Below are 16,103 nucleotides of genomic sequence, written 5' to 3'. Positions count from 1 at the left end.
CGGTTGAACACCAGGTAAGTGTATTAAGGGATAAATTACAGATAAGGGAAGGAATAAATGTGAATGAGCAATAATTATATAAACAACACAAAAGAAGTGACACAGCAGCTCTCCCTATGAGTATAAAGCTCAGGCCCAAAATACAGAACCTACCCTGGCAGTTGAAAATGCAGCTCCAACTAAGAAAACCCTAACTATTATGTCTCGCTGTATTCCCAGCACTTTTATGCCAGTGGTGAAGTCCAGGCCCTCCACTCCGTGGATAATTGGAACCTGTAGAAGAGGAGCACTGGACAGTCCCTTGATAACAGTTGGGATGGAAGAAACGGACCAAGAACCCTCTGGTTGTTGATGTTCCCAGGAGCAGGTAAGGTGGAATGCGTCTTCTTCTTTCTTCTCACCTCAGGAGTGAATGATATTCTTCGGTGGTGCACTGGTGCCACGAAAACCTGAGCCGGGCACACACAGTCACTAAGATGGACTGCCCCACCAGTCTGTGATTACAGTCCTTTTATACAGTTTGTGGCAGGAAAACATGGTATGATCCCAGGAAAGGCAGGAAACAGTCTGAGGTGGTAGAATCTTGGGGATAGCCCAGCGGCGGGAAAAAACTGTTCAATCCAGTTACATCCAGGCTAAGCTGACAGTACATAGAAGGGTCACAAGTTGGAGTCACAAGATGACAGTTCAGACTCCATCTTGAATTGCTGCAATATCCTTAAAAACTGATTATTGGATCTAATACACACATGTAATTCCACAAACCATAAACAATATAATATTTCATACCCAACAGCACCTGTGAGTACTTAATTGTCTAGGTCACTGGACGGCAGTTAATTAGTTAAGGAACATATTAGACTTTTATAAAGAGTTATGAAGGCTCTGTCATAGGGCCTAGCTGACAGAAAGCTCCTGAGGAGAGGTACTTCTCAGGAGAGCTGGGTACGGAATACACCAGGAAACAAGGAAATGTGCTCCTAGGACCTAGAGGGAAGAGGTTTCAGATGGTAAGAGTTGTCAGTGCCAAGCCATAGGGGGACCTGGTCACAGCAGAAAGATCTTACTAGACAGGGGAAAGGGCTCCAGATCACAGAGGAACTACATGCTGCTCAGGAGAAAAGCTGCAGTGGTGTGACCTGTGTGGGTACCCTAACTCAGAGGAGAAACCCTTTCTCAGGTGTTGTAAAGAGGTCTGATTCCAGAGGGAAGGTGCATGGTTGAGAGGTCATTACTAGTAAGGAGTGTGGAGAAAAGTGGCAAATGGCTTATGTGGGGCAGACAGAATAATGGCTTATGTGGGGCAGACAGAATAGGACTCTAGGGTCAAGGCTTACATTTGTACCATGTTTGACCTTTGGCTAAATCAATTCAACCACTGAAGGGGCACTGTTCACTATATAACAGTTATTTAAATGAAAGTTCATTGGGAGAAATTGAGGCAGGGACATACCTGTGTTTCCATACTGGTGTGCTGGGGGCATGTGGGGGTACATGGCATACCCTGCTATGTCAAAACTGGCATAAAAGGTATGTCTATACGCAGCTAGGAGTCCCACATTGAGTATATATATCTAGCATATATATATATATATGCTAGCCTTGCTTGAGCTAACACCCAAAACTAGTGGTGTGGCACAGGTAGTTGTTTGGGCTAGATTCCTGAATACAATCCTGCCCAACCATATGTGTCTGTACGTGAGTGCCTAGACTGTGAACAGAGTGCTATTTTTAGGTGCTAGTTCAAGCAGAGGTAATACATGTATGTTACCCAAGATGGGAATAACACCTCCCAGATGCTGTGAAGATGTACGCTTAGTTACTGGAACATACACCCAACCACAACTAAAGGTTAACTACACTTTTTGGGGAGGAGGGTTGTCTGGGAATGTATTGAAGGATTTTTTTAAATGTTATTAATCCATGGAATCAATGTAGAAGGAATGGGATGTGTGGGTGGAGGGTGATTCTCAGTCTCATAATCCACTGTACGGGCCTTGGGAAGCAGTGGAGCATAGTAAAGCAGGGAAGCAGTTCTTTGCACCCCTGGGTCATGAAGTTTGATGAGTTTCATGAGATGGCAAGAAGGGAAGAAGTTGTTAATTTGTTATGACTCCCTCCTTTTCACCCACCTTGATCTCTAATAGGCCCCACAGCTGACCAAAAAGCCTTATTAGGCCCATTAGCTTCATCAAGTCTAGGTTTCCTTCTCTAGTCCCAATAGTCACCCTAAGTAACATTCCTTTCCCTCATCCTGGAGGAAATCTATAGTCCTCTATAATCATAGGCCTGGTCTACACCAAAAACATAGGTAGACCTAGCTACATGTGAAAAATTTCATGTCCTGTGGGACATAGTGAGGTTGGTCTAACCCCCACTAAAGACTCAGCAAGGTCAGTGGAAGAATTTGCACTTGGGTGCATTGGTTTATTACAGTGATGGAAAAACCCTTTCTATCGCAGTAGTAAGCATCATAGAATCATAGAATCATAGAACTTAAGATCAGAAGGGACCATTATGATCATCTAGGCTGACCTCCCGCAAGATGCAGGCCACAAAAGCTGACCCACCCACTCCTAAAATAATTCTCTCCCTTGACTCAGCTGTTGAAGTCCCCAAATCCTGATTTAAAGACTTCAAGTAGCAGATAATCCTCCAGCAAGCGACCCCTGCCCCATGCTGCGGAGGAAGGCGAAAAACCTCCAAGGCCACTGCGTCTATGGTATCACAGTGTTGCTGCAGCTGTGCTGCTGTAGACCTACATGTAGAAAATAGGCAATTAGATGCTTATGCTGATGAAGGCCATAAAATACCCAGAAAGGGAGCAAATAGGCCTAACACCTCCGAAGATGAATGAAGCTTTTTTGTTAATTTATCCTGATCTCTTCCAACTCTACATGACCCCATTCTATATGGATTAAGGTTTCAAAAATAAGTTTTCTTGGAAAATTCCTGTGATTTGAACTACCCTATTCCACAGGCTCTAAAGGAGCCATCTCTGTGTGAAGTTTGGATCTGCGAAGAATTACTGCCGATGATAAAATGGCCAAAAAAATCATAATACACTGGGAAAAGGGGGAAGGAGGGAGCTAAAACAAAGATAATTTCTGATTACATAGGAAATAAACATCTTTAATCCCACACTTTCTGAATTCTCAGAAAAAACAGTCTTCTCTTCACCTATTTGAAACATCCCAATTTGCAAATTCCAATCAAAAGAGTTGAGGATGGGGTTGAAAATAATGTCTAAAATGAAATTCTAAACTGAGGTTACTGACACCTAAATGAAATGTGGCATCCCTTTAGATTCATGTTACTACATCAGTTATGCTAGAAAAAATATTTGTATATTATCAGCCATAGTTGTATCCAACTTTCTGTATATTCAAGTTGATAGATTGGGATCTATTCACATGCTCCTGTGTTTTATAATTAATGTAGTGGCTTATCTGTTTAAATATGACTTTTATTTAATGGCTCACGAAATATTTTAAGATAATATCTTAATGGGTTCCGTCATTGAACAGTATGTCCATTAAACTAATATTTACATTATTAACACATGCTTTTCCTCCATCACTTGCAATTTGAACATTCATAGATTGGTAGCAAATATAAAGGGACACATTTTCTGAGCTATATTTCATGGGTTCATTTACAATATTATGCATTTTATTATATATTACATGATACTGTACTAAAGAGCCTCTAGTTCTATGTAGCCTTTTCTGAAATAATAAAATGGTTTCCATGTGGACAAACTGTGCAACAGATGGTCAAGAAAGGTATTTTGACAAAAGAACTAAGTTATTGCTTCTTAAAACTATGATGACTGCTACTATTGCACAAGTGTTTGTGTAGAACTTCTTTGGTGACTTCACTCTCTAAAACAGTATAAAGTTGGTTTAAAACATTATTTGTTTTGGTTTTTTGTTCAACTTTGATAGTAAAATAGAAAAGTGAAAGGATAATTCTTAGTTGCAACTCTATTTTCACTGAGGTCTTGTTTGTATTATGCAATTCGATGTATATATTATAAAATAGATCTTCATGAAAAATAACATCTTTAAATTAATGTAATTGATATTGGCTGTAATCATGCTCCCATTCACGACAATGGGAATTTTCCATTGAGCACAATAGCAGCAGGATTCACCTCTAAGAGAAACAAATGCCTTAACTTCTGACATACCTCTAATTTTTATATCAATGCACCACTGGTCACAGGGTGAAAGCCCCAGTAGAGGTAAACCAATGGCTTTAGATGACCAGCAAATATGTAATGAGAAGGTGTAGTGGGCTTCTAAATTCACTGCACAGAGTCAAGAATTTATAACTATATGCCCTGTGGCAAAGCTCACTACCTTTGGAGCCAAGTAGAGCACCTCGAGGCCAGAGTTTTTGAGTGGCAACATATATTTTATTAAATAAAAAATTATTTACTTTATGAAACACCTATTTTCTAAATGAAATGGACTTCAAATAATTTGAGAAGGGGAGAGTCCATCTTTTCTAAAATCAGACATTTAGCAAAACATAAATAAAATCTATCTTTTAAATAAATAACATGACAATCACACACAATAAAATCGAACTTCCCCATGCAAGTTGAAGACTATGCGTGGGTTTGAGGAGAGAAGAAGGAAGGCAATGATAAACTGCAAATTAGTATAAGTTGCTTACCCATATTTTTCTGCTCCTTATCACCCTGATTGCAGTAATAATAATGAAGAGGCCTTTAACCTGCTGTAGGATGAGAATGATTAATAGGAATATAAATGGGACAGTTTCAAAGAGGTGTGGAATAGTGATGTGAAATCATCAATTTTTTATATTCAAACCTTTGGGCATTAAAGAGCACGGAGGGTGAACTAAACTTTAAATCCAAGGTATTTGCTATTTCTGACAAATCAGAATATGAACCGGAGTCTAACTAAAATATACACACACACGTATATTTTATATAATGTGTGCCTGTGTACAATATAATTCTATAATGTGTGTACATTGTGTGTGTGTCTGTGTGTGTATATACTATATCTATGCATGCCAGTAATTAAAATATCGGGGACTACAGCTATGACCCTTAAACCTGCAGGCGTTACTTCCTCCTTTCCCCAACCCCCGCATGGAAACAGAAGGGGCTGTTTCCCCATTCAAAAAACATAAACAAATTACCAATTTTAAATTAAACAAAAAAAGAAGCAGTTACTTTGTCTGAAGTGTTAGGAAAATAATGGAAGATTACATGGTAAAACAAAACAAAAATTCAAAAGTTCTAGTTACCGCATGTAAAAATTAGATATTGCTCATTGCATATCTGCCAAAATGAGTCATATTTGGGTTTTTATTTGATTTATATTTATAAATTACATTTATAGCATAAGTAAATGTTTGAACATTCTTAGAAATGCAGAATAAATTTAATTGAAACTAAGTGTTTATTTACAATTATATCTATTTTGTATATATAACATGACACTTCTCCTCACAGCCACTGATCCTTTTATTTTTCCAGTGACTAAATAATATCCTTTAGTAAACATAATACTAAAGATTAAAAACTAAAACTAAACCACTGTATTTCTGTAGTGCAAAAATGAAAGCAGAATTGCTCTGTTCCTCCTAGATAACTGGGGGCCTAATTGTGCATATACATGTGGATCCCTACAGCAAATGAGAGTAAAATTGCTCACCTAAGTACTTAAAACTCTAGTAAAAGGGATTCTAGCAAGAAGAAAAAAAAATACTTGGCGAACTTAAGACAAAAAAACCCACTAAAGATGAAATCCTGGACCCCTTGAAAGGGGAGGGATAGCTCAGTGGTTTGAGCATTGCCTCCTAAACCTAGGGTTGTGAATTCAGTCCTTGAGGGGTCACCTAGGGATCTGGGGCAAAATCAGTACTTGGTCCTGCTAGTGAAGGCAGGGGGCTGGACTCAATGACCTTTCAGCGTCCCTTCCAGTTCTTTGAGATAGGTATATCTCCATATATTAGATTTCAATGGGGCTAGTACTTCACCCAGTGATGCAAGCATGACAATCACATCATAGGTGACTACATTAGTTTAGGTCAGAGGTCAGCAACCTTTCAGAAGTGGTGTGTCAAGTCTTCATTCATTCACTCACTCTAATTTAAGATTTTGCATGCCAGTAATATATTTTAATGTTCTTAGAAGGTCTCTTTCTATAAGTCTATACTATATAACTAAACTATTGTTGTATGTAAAATAAATAAGATTTTTAAAATGTTTAAGAAGCTTTATTTAAAATTAAATAAAATGCAGAGCCCTCCGGACCAGTGGCCAGGACCCAAGCAGTGTGAGTGCCCCTGAAAATCAGTTCGCGAGCCGCCTTCGGCACCTGTGCCATAGGTGAAATTTAAGGGCTTCTGGTCTACAGGATGTCAGACTTAATGGTCCCTTCTGGCCTTAAGCCCTATAGTTATCTGAATAAAGGATATTTATAGTTAAATATTTGTAGTACTAAATGAAATTGTATTTATAAGCAAGAGACTCCAGAATGTTAGAGTAGAGATGGTCCAACAAATGAAATTCAGATTTGGCTTGAAATTCCTGAAAGTTTGGGGGATATTATTTGACCCATGATTGATCAGCCTATGACATTCAGATTTAGATTCAATGTTTTCTGAAGTCTGGAGGAAGCAAATAGATCTTGAATTCTAGTTCGAACACATCTCTAATGTAAATTTACAAACTACCTGTAATGACATCTAAAGCTACTTGAAAATAAACATTTAAAATACTATAGTTATTGATGGTATATGAATCTGATGGATAGAAACATCAAGTCCTTTCCCACTCATTTTTATTAGAACTGAAAAATGGATGTTGACTAAAAAATTCTTCTAAAATGTTAACTTTAATAATGAAAATGGTCCTATTTCTGAGTGAGGATGGCTTTTCATTGAACATGTCTTAAATATTTTAAAGATAGACAGCCCCTTGGTTAAAATTTCACATAAAGAATGTTGGTCAGCTCTATTGGCATGTTGATAGGCTTTTCCTGCAGCCTAGTCTTTTTAACATATCCCCAACACCTTCTGTTTTTGTCTGATTCCTTGAAAAGATAACAAATAAGTAACTTCTCCTAGAAAATGTCCATTTCATTTATTTTATTATGACAGAAGCATAAATTGTCACCATCCCTTAGTTATAGAGTTATATTTAGGGCTGATTTGTGCACCCCTTTCTCACAAAGAATACTCACTTGCATGAGTTAGTCCCACTGACTTCAATGAAGACATATGCAAAATAGTCAGGGGGACTTCTCATGCGAGTGAGTGCTCACCGATGGGAAAAGGTTTCACAATCTATCCCATAATGCAACCTATTGTAATATATTTGGGGACTATATGTGAATAAAGGAATGATGAATATGGTGACCTTTTTCCCCCATTTAACTTGGATAAGGAATATTAGCTTGAAAGTTTTAACACCTTAGGGAGATCTCACAAAAGGATTTTAATAGAAAAGATAACATGTAGCTTTAGAGGACCACTGAGAAACAAAAACTTTGCTAATACACTCATAAGGCAGTTCACTCAAATTGACTGGTTAATGTCCAAGTTTTAAAAAGCTGAGAAGCTTGAAGTATCGCTATGAGTGTTATGCATAATTATAAAAGGAGGAGAGAATCTGAACACAAATTCTGACTATTCTTACTTTCTTGTAGGCAGGATTGATTGTTTTTAATTTACTAGTTTAAAGGGCATACAGCAATATGAAAGACCAAAACAAACACTGTACAATTTTGTTTCTTATTTACTAAGGTTCAGGTGAGCAGTTTTGGAAGCAAATCTGCAAAAGCAACAGCAGATAGAAAAAATGCTGCTGCTCACTTCATAGTAAACCAAGCTACTGCAGAAAACTTCAAAAGCACAGCTTAGGTCAAAAAGTGAATGTATTGTTGTCATTGTTGCTTATTGAATGATAAGCATAAGGAAGGGTGGGAAGATGGAATCAGTTCGTTCTATCCTCTGAAAGTGATTCTGTTCATGGTCTGAAACATTTTTAGTAAGAGAGCATCAGGAAAATAAAGACAAATGTTTGCCTTTTTGGCAGAGATGCACCAAACGGTCTGAATTAATTCTCAAAATGGTTTTGCAAACTGAATCCTGAGATTCAGAGGCTGGGAAGGAATTAATATCTGAGGTTCATGTGTGAGTTCACAGACTCAAACCTCCAAGGCAATTTCCTCCATGGTCTCTCCCCCCCACCACCATGTTTACCTCCTTTTGAGAACAAACAACTAAAATACTCCTTAACACTGTAATGGGATTAAAAAAATAATTATATACATTCATGGAGGATAGGCCCATCAATGGCTAATAGCCAAGATGGTCAGGGATGCAACTCCATACTCTTGGAGTCCCTAGCCTCTGATTGCCAGAAGTTGGGAGTGGACAATAGGAGATTATTAACTGTTCTGTTCATTCCCTCTGTAGCACCTGACATTGTTGACTGTCGGAAGGCAGAACACTAGGCAGATGGACCATTGGTTTGGCCCAGTGTGGCCATCCTTATGTGAGCTTATTCAGAGATATTAATCCAAGTAAGTGTGCAGATAGTAGCACTGACCCCCCACTTGGTAAGGCAACTCCCATCTTTTTATTTACTGTGTATTTATACTTGCCTACTGTATTTTCTACTCCATGCATCTGATGAAGTGGGTTTTAGCCCACAAAAGTTTATGACCAAATACATTTGTTAGCCTCTAAGGTGCCACAGGTACTCCTCGTGGTTTTTTCTAATAGCATAAGACATCCATATTATAAAACTACCATAAAAATTCAGAGGGTGAATGGGATTGGTGCTCCTAAGTCACTTAGGCCAAGATCTACAAAGGGACTTGGGCATCTTTGGGTCCATCTACACTTTGAGAGAGATGTGTTAGTTCCAGCTTGGGTAGATATATGCATGCTAGCTTTGATCGAGCTAACATGTTAAAAATATAGATGCAGAGGCATGGGTAGTGGGACAGGCTAGCCACATGAATGAGAACCTAGGATCCTGGGAGAGACTGTACTCTGGGCATCCAGACCATTCCACTGCCTATGCTGCAGTAGATACAGTTCTATTTTTAGTGAGTTACCTCAATCCAAGCTAGCATGAATATGTTTATGCAAGGTAGAAATAGATCTCCAGCTCAAAGTACAGATGAACACATTAGCCCGGATTGAGGTGTCTATGTCCCCAGTGTATGCACTACTGAGATCCACAATACCTCTGCTCTGCCTAATTCTGTAGGCAACTAAACTGACTAAGAACCTACACTTTCACTGTAAAATTCCCCTAGGTGCCTAAGTTTCTGCCTCTGGACATGTGCACCGCTGCCTCAGGGAGGTACCTGGACATCAGTCTCCTACCTAAGCCTCAGCACAATTCTCAGACTAGGGAAAGATCTTTTTTTGCCTGATCTAATGGATCCTCTCCACAAAAACACAAGAGGTAGGAGATTATGGCAGTATCCCTTGTAAAATTTATGACAGTTGCTAGTGCACTCACTGAGGATGTGGGAAATCCTAGTTTGATTCCCCTTTGATCCCCCTGATGAGAAGGAATTTGAACAGAGCCTCTCTATATCTCAGGTGACTTCTTTAATCATTGAACTGTGGGTCATCTCAGTCTTTCCAGTTGAAACTGTTCCACTGTGTATAAATAATTAAATATGTGTTGGGCTAGCTAGAGAGAGTAGGAGTGATTCTGTAGTCCAGTGGATAGGGCTCTCAGCGGAAAGGTTGGAAAACCCAGTTCAAATCCTTATCAGACAGAGGGGGACAATTGAAAAGGGGTCTCCTACATAGTGGTTGAGTGCCCCAGGGCTAAAGTTTATAAGTAGGGTTGACAGAATTTGATTTTGATTTTTTGTATAATTTCAACAGATGTTTGTTGTGATTTTACACCTCATATTCTTCATATAAATATGGTTATAATATGAATATGGCCTAGCTAAGATATATTTTATGCAAGATGGGTCTAGTAAGGTATCATTGGAAAGGTTATGATTTACTGAATAAAAACGAGGAGTACTTGTGGCACCTTAGAGACTAACAAATTTATTTGGGCATAAGGTTTTGTGGGCTAAAACCCAATGTGATTGTCCAATTTGTATGTATCATTTCTGTATCTAAAGTTAGGAATATGGACTATGTAATAATTACAACTGCGTGTGTATCTGGAGAGACACCCACCAGACAAAAGGCCATCAGCTTTGATGGGCCATTAGGAAGAAACAATAAGACTTTCAAGATACTAATCTCTCTCCTTCCTAAGAGGTGTACTGGGAGGTAGCTGTGACACTACTAGGTCAGGTGGTTCTATCACCTGGTACTAAACACTATCTTGGACTTCTAGAAATTTTCCATTAAAAAGAGGGGGAGGTCAAGACTGGGAAACAAAAGATTCCTGCCTTAGGTAAATCTTATTTAAGGCTGGAGATTAAGCAAACAGGACTCTCCTCCATTGCCTTCCTGCCCAAGAAGAAAGCCTGCTGAAAGCACCTGAAGGGACAAAGGAGCTCAGCTGAGGGAAAGGCAAGGGCTAAGTCCAGACTGAGACAGAGGAGTCTAGTCTGTAAAGAGAAATCACTGGAAATCTAAGTTACAGAAAATCTGCATCCTGCCTACAGTCAACATTTAGGATGAAAAATTACTTCTTGAAACCTGTTCCTTTAGTGAATCAAGCTTAGTTTATGTATTTTGTTTTATTTACTTAGTAATTTGCTTTGTTCTGTTTGCTATCCCTTATAATCACTTATAAACTGTTTTTGGGGGTTGTTTTTTTTCTTTTGTAGTTAAACTTATTTCTCGTTTATAACGTAACCCAATTTGTGCCATCCATATCTGGGGGTTAAGAAGCTGTGCATCTCTCTCTTCACATTGAGGGAGAGGATGACTTTTTATGAGCTTGCACTGTGCAGATCTTTATATACAGCACAAGACAATATTATCTGGGGTTTACTTCTCCACCATGGGAGTGCATGTGAGTGCTGGGTGAATCTTCTCACACAGATCTGACTGCAGGCTGTGTCTGCAGCTGGGTGTGGTCTTGCCTGAGTGTGTGCTGAAAACGGGCTTGAGAGCCTGGCAGAGCAACCCAGTGCAAGGCAAACCCAGGCTGGCAAGGCTGGAGGGCTGAGTGGGACCCCAGCATATCAGGTGGCAACCCGGAAGGGGGTCCAACCCATCACATTTGTTTTTAAGCATTTTTCTATTTTATTTATTTTAAATTTTCAGTTGTGGAAAATTAAGGGGGACTAAGACTATAGGGGATCAGACAATTATTTGATGACAGTAGATGCTGAAATTCAAAAAGTTAAAGCTTTATAGCTCTTAAAACAAACTGTCTATATACCATCTGAAAACAGAGAAAGTACATATCCTTAAATCAAACTCTAAGTTCTCAAGCAGCATTTTTCTCACTTTGCGTATCTGTAAATTTTGATTTTTATTGATGGATTTTTTTTGTTGGTTTATGTGTGTGGTGAAATTGACATTTATCGATTTAAAAATCTAATCTTTTCAAGTTAAGTTAAAGGGACTTCTTCTTAGCTCCTCTTCCCCAGACTATTTTGATTGGAGTTAGGCCTGTGCGGCTGCCATTCCTGTAAGAAACTGTTTACGTGCCTGATTTTAGGAGAGGCTGACACTGGCAGACCTGGTGCCAGCTCTTGTCAAGGTACCCATGTCTCAGCTGAACACTGACAAATACATAGGAGGAATCAGTCTGCCTCACTTTTATGTTAACTTTGATAAAATCAGTATTAGAATTATAAGAATGTGTTTAGTGTCTCGACTTTATTGAATACTTTTGAGTCATTAAATCTTATTTGAAAGGTAATATTTGATCTGTTATATTTTGAACCTCTGTGAGTGTAAAAATCACCAGACAGGAAACAGATTAATTAGTGTGAAGAACAGATCTTTAACAGGAAGTGTTATGCCCTTCCAAAAAGGAAAGGTGCATCAATACCAGATGGTCTATTGTTAGATGTTGCAACTGGAATTTCCCTATGTACTGTCAACATGATGACAAAAGACTTTTTGTTTCGCTCTCCTACCCACGAAGATGAGTCTCCTCCTATCAGCTGAATTTGCAGCTCAGAGCACATGGCAAGTAGAGGATTAAAATCTCCGAAGAAAAGGAACTTTTCATTACCTTTTGAATTTAAGAGTGTAATTCATGTGTGTGTTTGTTTACCTGTTTTAACCTTATAAAGAACCATATGGTATCCTTTTCTGATATAATAAATCTGTAGATAGTTGATTATAGGATTGGCTATAAGTGTCTTTGGTGTGAGATCCAAGGTGCAATTGACTTGGGGTAAGTGACTGATCTTCTGGACTGGGAGTAATCCAAATATTGCTGTGACTCTTGGTGAAAGGGACCATCTTTCACAATGGTATGCTAACCTGGAGATAGATGAGAGTACCCAAGGAGACTATTTATGATTCCATGTGCCTTGGTCCAGCCTGAGGTTTGTACTCACACTCTTGGGTCACTGCAGGCAACATTACAGAGACTTCTCTGCTGTGGATTCCAGAAAACTGAGATTGGTACCTAAATTTAGGGTGAAGGGAGTCCCACAACTCCCTTTGAGTGTGGGGTTTAGGGCACACCCCCTATCCACAGCATTTGCTTAGATGGATCCCTGCTCAGCATGCTATATTTTGGTACTGATCTCTCCCCATACATTGTACAGGGAGCCTAACCCAAGGTGTCATAGGTTTCACCCCTACTCTGGACTTTAGAGTACAGATATGAGGACTTGCATGTGAACCCCTAAACTGAATTACAAGCTTAGATCTGGTTTTGCTGCCACCACTCCCAAGTACTAACTCCCTTCACTGGGTAGTCTTGAGAGACTTCTTCACCAATTTCCTGGTGAACACCGATCCAACCCCTTGGATCTTAACATAAGGAGAATTTAACCATCCCCCCTCCTTTCCCCTTCCAATTCCTGGTGAGTCCAGATCCAATCCCCTTGGATTCTAACACAAGGAAAAATCAATCAGGTTCTTAAAAATAAGACTTTTTATTAAAGAAAAGAAAGGTAAAAGAAAAAAACCTCTGGGAGAGATTAGCATACCAGCTACTCTCACAGATAATAGATTCAAAACACAGAAGATGTTCCCCTGGGCAAAACTTAGTACACAAAAGAATTCTCAATTTGAATATTCCTCTAATTGCACAAAGACAAAGTCACAAAAGAAAATAAACATAAACCTATTTATTCTTTTCTAAAACTTACTAGTCTGATAAGAGGCTGGTTCCTTGATCTTTTCCCCTCCGGCTAAAACTGAAACTGACCAAGACAAAGGGAACTTCCCTCTTTCCTTTTGAAACATCCTGTCCCCCCCCATTGGTTCCTCTGGTCAGGTGTCAGCTAGGCTAGGTGAACTTCTTAACCCTTTACAGGTAAAAGAGGCATTAACCCTTAACTATCTGTTTATGACACAAGGTTTATGGATTCTCTTGGGTGGTTAAATGCCTAACAGTTAAGTATTGCAATGCTCAGCTTAGCAATGAGTAAGATGGTTTATGGATGTGGGCCTAGCCACATTTGATAACTTGTGTAACTGCAAATATTATAGTGTCATCATTAAGATAACAAAGTTATGTACAGTTAAAGAACTGGAATCACTTTCATCATTTGCTAATGAAAGTCTTGTGTTTGTAGTCTTATTAAAACAGAGTGCTTGGAATTGAATACATCTCTCCAGAATATGCCTTCTAATGAGAATAACATTCTAATACTAAAGAGTTAACCTTAGCTCTAACTCAGCCACTACTGTGGCCCTCGCTAGGGATTTCTATTCACACAACTAAAAAAATCATGTAATTAAAAGAAATCAATAAAATCTGTATATCAAATGTAAAAACAGTTCAATCATATAAGCAATTAATTATCTCACAGCTTATCAGATCAAATTTAACTAGACGAATAATTCAGAACTAAATTTACATATAAATTATACTAATTCAAAAGCATAATAGCAATAAATATCACTAATTACGTCAATGTCAATCACTTATCATATAAATACATATTATTTTAAAACACAAAGCAAGAGTAGACACCTTTACAAGAGTTGAGTAGTTTTTAAATGAAATATTAAAGAAGACTACCCTTTTCTGCGGTGCGGAGGATCTGTATCTTAAACACCACTGACATCCAATACTGTATGGCTTATTCTGAAAATACCAATAAAATGCATCCTTTTTCATAATACAGTCTAAATGTTTATGTATTCATCTGCAAATGTGAATGCATAATACATTTTTTCAAATGATTATAATAATTTAAAGGTAAAGATCCGTGTTGATCTGTCTTCAAAAAACAATACTTTATCTTGTGGCTTTATGATTGTTTTTTCTTATGCAAAGATTACAACCAAATATCCCAATAAATATTCTTAACAAAAACGTATGTTTAACTCTAAGGGCTTGTCTACATTACCTGCTGGATCCACGGCATCAATCAATCCAGCGGGGGTCAATTTATCACGTCTGAAGCGGCGAACTGCAGCCAATGGGAGCCACGATCGGCCAAACCTGCAGACGTGGCAGGTAAACAAACTGTCCCGGCCTGCCAGGGGCTTTCCCAGAACAAGCGGCAACACTAGTTTGAGAACCACTGTCCTAGAGCATATCTTTTAGGAAAAAAATCAAATCTTAATTGAAAAAATTAGTGATGGAGAATAATTGGTAAGTTGTTCCAATGATTATTTACACTCACGTTAAAAGTTTGACTTATTTCCTATCTGAATTTCAAATTCCAGCTATTGGCTCATATTATGCCTCTTTTTTCTGTTAGATTGAAGAGCCCATTATTAAATATTTGTTCTCCATATAGGTTCTTATAGACTGTAATCAAGTTGTGTCTTAACCTTCTCTTTGTTAAATTAATTGAGCTCCTTCTGTCTGTCTATCACTAGAAGGCATGATTTTCTAATGCTTTAATCATTCTAATGACTCTTCTCTGAAACCTCTCCAATTTATCAACATCTTTCTTGAATTGTGGGCACCAGAACTGGACACTGTGTTCCAGCAGCAGATGCACCTGTGCCAAATACACAGGTAAAATAACTTCTCTATTACTCAAGATACCCCTGTTTATTCACCACAGGATCACATTTGCTCCCTTTGGCCAGTGCCTCACTGGGAGCGCATGTTCAGCAGATTATCCACCATGATTTTGTTAGTAAATATTAACCCTTTTCATCCTCTTTCTTTTTGTATGTTAAATTAATTTACATATTAACTATTCTTCCAGAATCCTTCTGATATTAGTAAATAATATGTTTGAATTCTCAGGCCCAAAGTGTTGGCTTCTAATCTGTGAGTGAGCTGTATTTAGGGATTTTATATGTTTGAGTGAATGATAGGCCCTAATTATCCTCAGCATCTTCAGGTCTGTGGGAATCCAGGTGTCCAGGGAAAAGACTCCCTGAAACTACTAAAAGTGTCTAGATAATTATGTTATAAGCAAAACTGGGTGATAGATAAGGTATGCTTGTTAAGGCAGACAAACACCAACTAAATGTAATGGATTGGGTGATCAATAACAAATAATTGTTATTATAGATGGGTTCTGTAGTGGATGAAACAATGACCCATTGAAAGATATTTTTAGCTCATTTTGATCCGATATGACACAGATGAATGTTATTTCTCTAATAATGTGTATTCTTAAATAAATCCAACTTTTTATAGTACTTTTGGCATGATAACTATAAAGTTAACACAGTTTATTCTCTTGGCATATTTCATATCACAGAAATTCTTTCTCAGGCTCTAGATTGAGTTTAAATCAGATAATTATGGGTTGAGTGTGATAACATTTCAGCCCACTAGTTGAATGCAATAGATGTCATCACTATTTTTACCAGTCCTTGTCCAAAATATTTAACATAAATCAGAAAACAGAGAAGCCAAAGAAATAGGCTCAACCAGAATGTTTTGTACATGTGCTTTCAAAAAAAAAAAAGTTTAGAATCTCTAATGCAGATGCAGTATTCTTCACTTTTTCCACTGTAATATACCATGCTTGTCCAAATACACATACGTTTATAATGGAAGC

The sequence above is a fragment of the Mauremys mutica genome, chromosome 1 (assembly GCF_020497125.1).
Source record: "Mauremys mutica isolate MM-2020 ecotype Southern chromosome 1, ASM2049712v1, whole genome shotgun sequence".
In the NCBI taxonomy this organism is placed as follows: Eukaryota; Metazoa; Chordata; order Testudines; family Geoemydidae; genus Mauremys; species Mauremys mutica.
The sequence above is the reverse complement of the archived record's forward strand: the minus strand, read 5'-3'. Positions refer to the sequence as shown.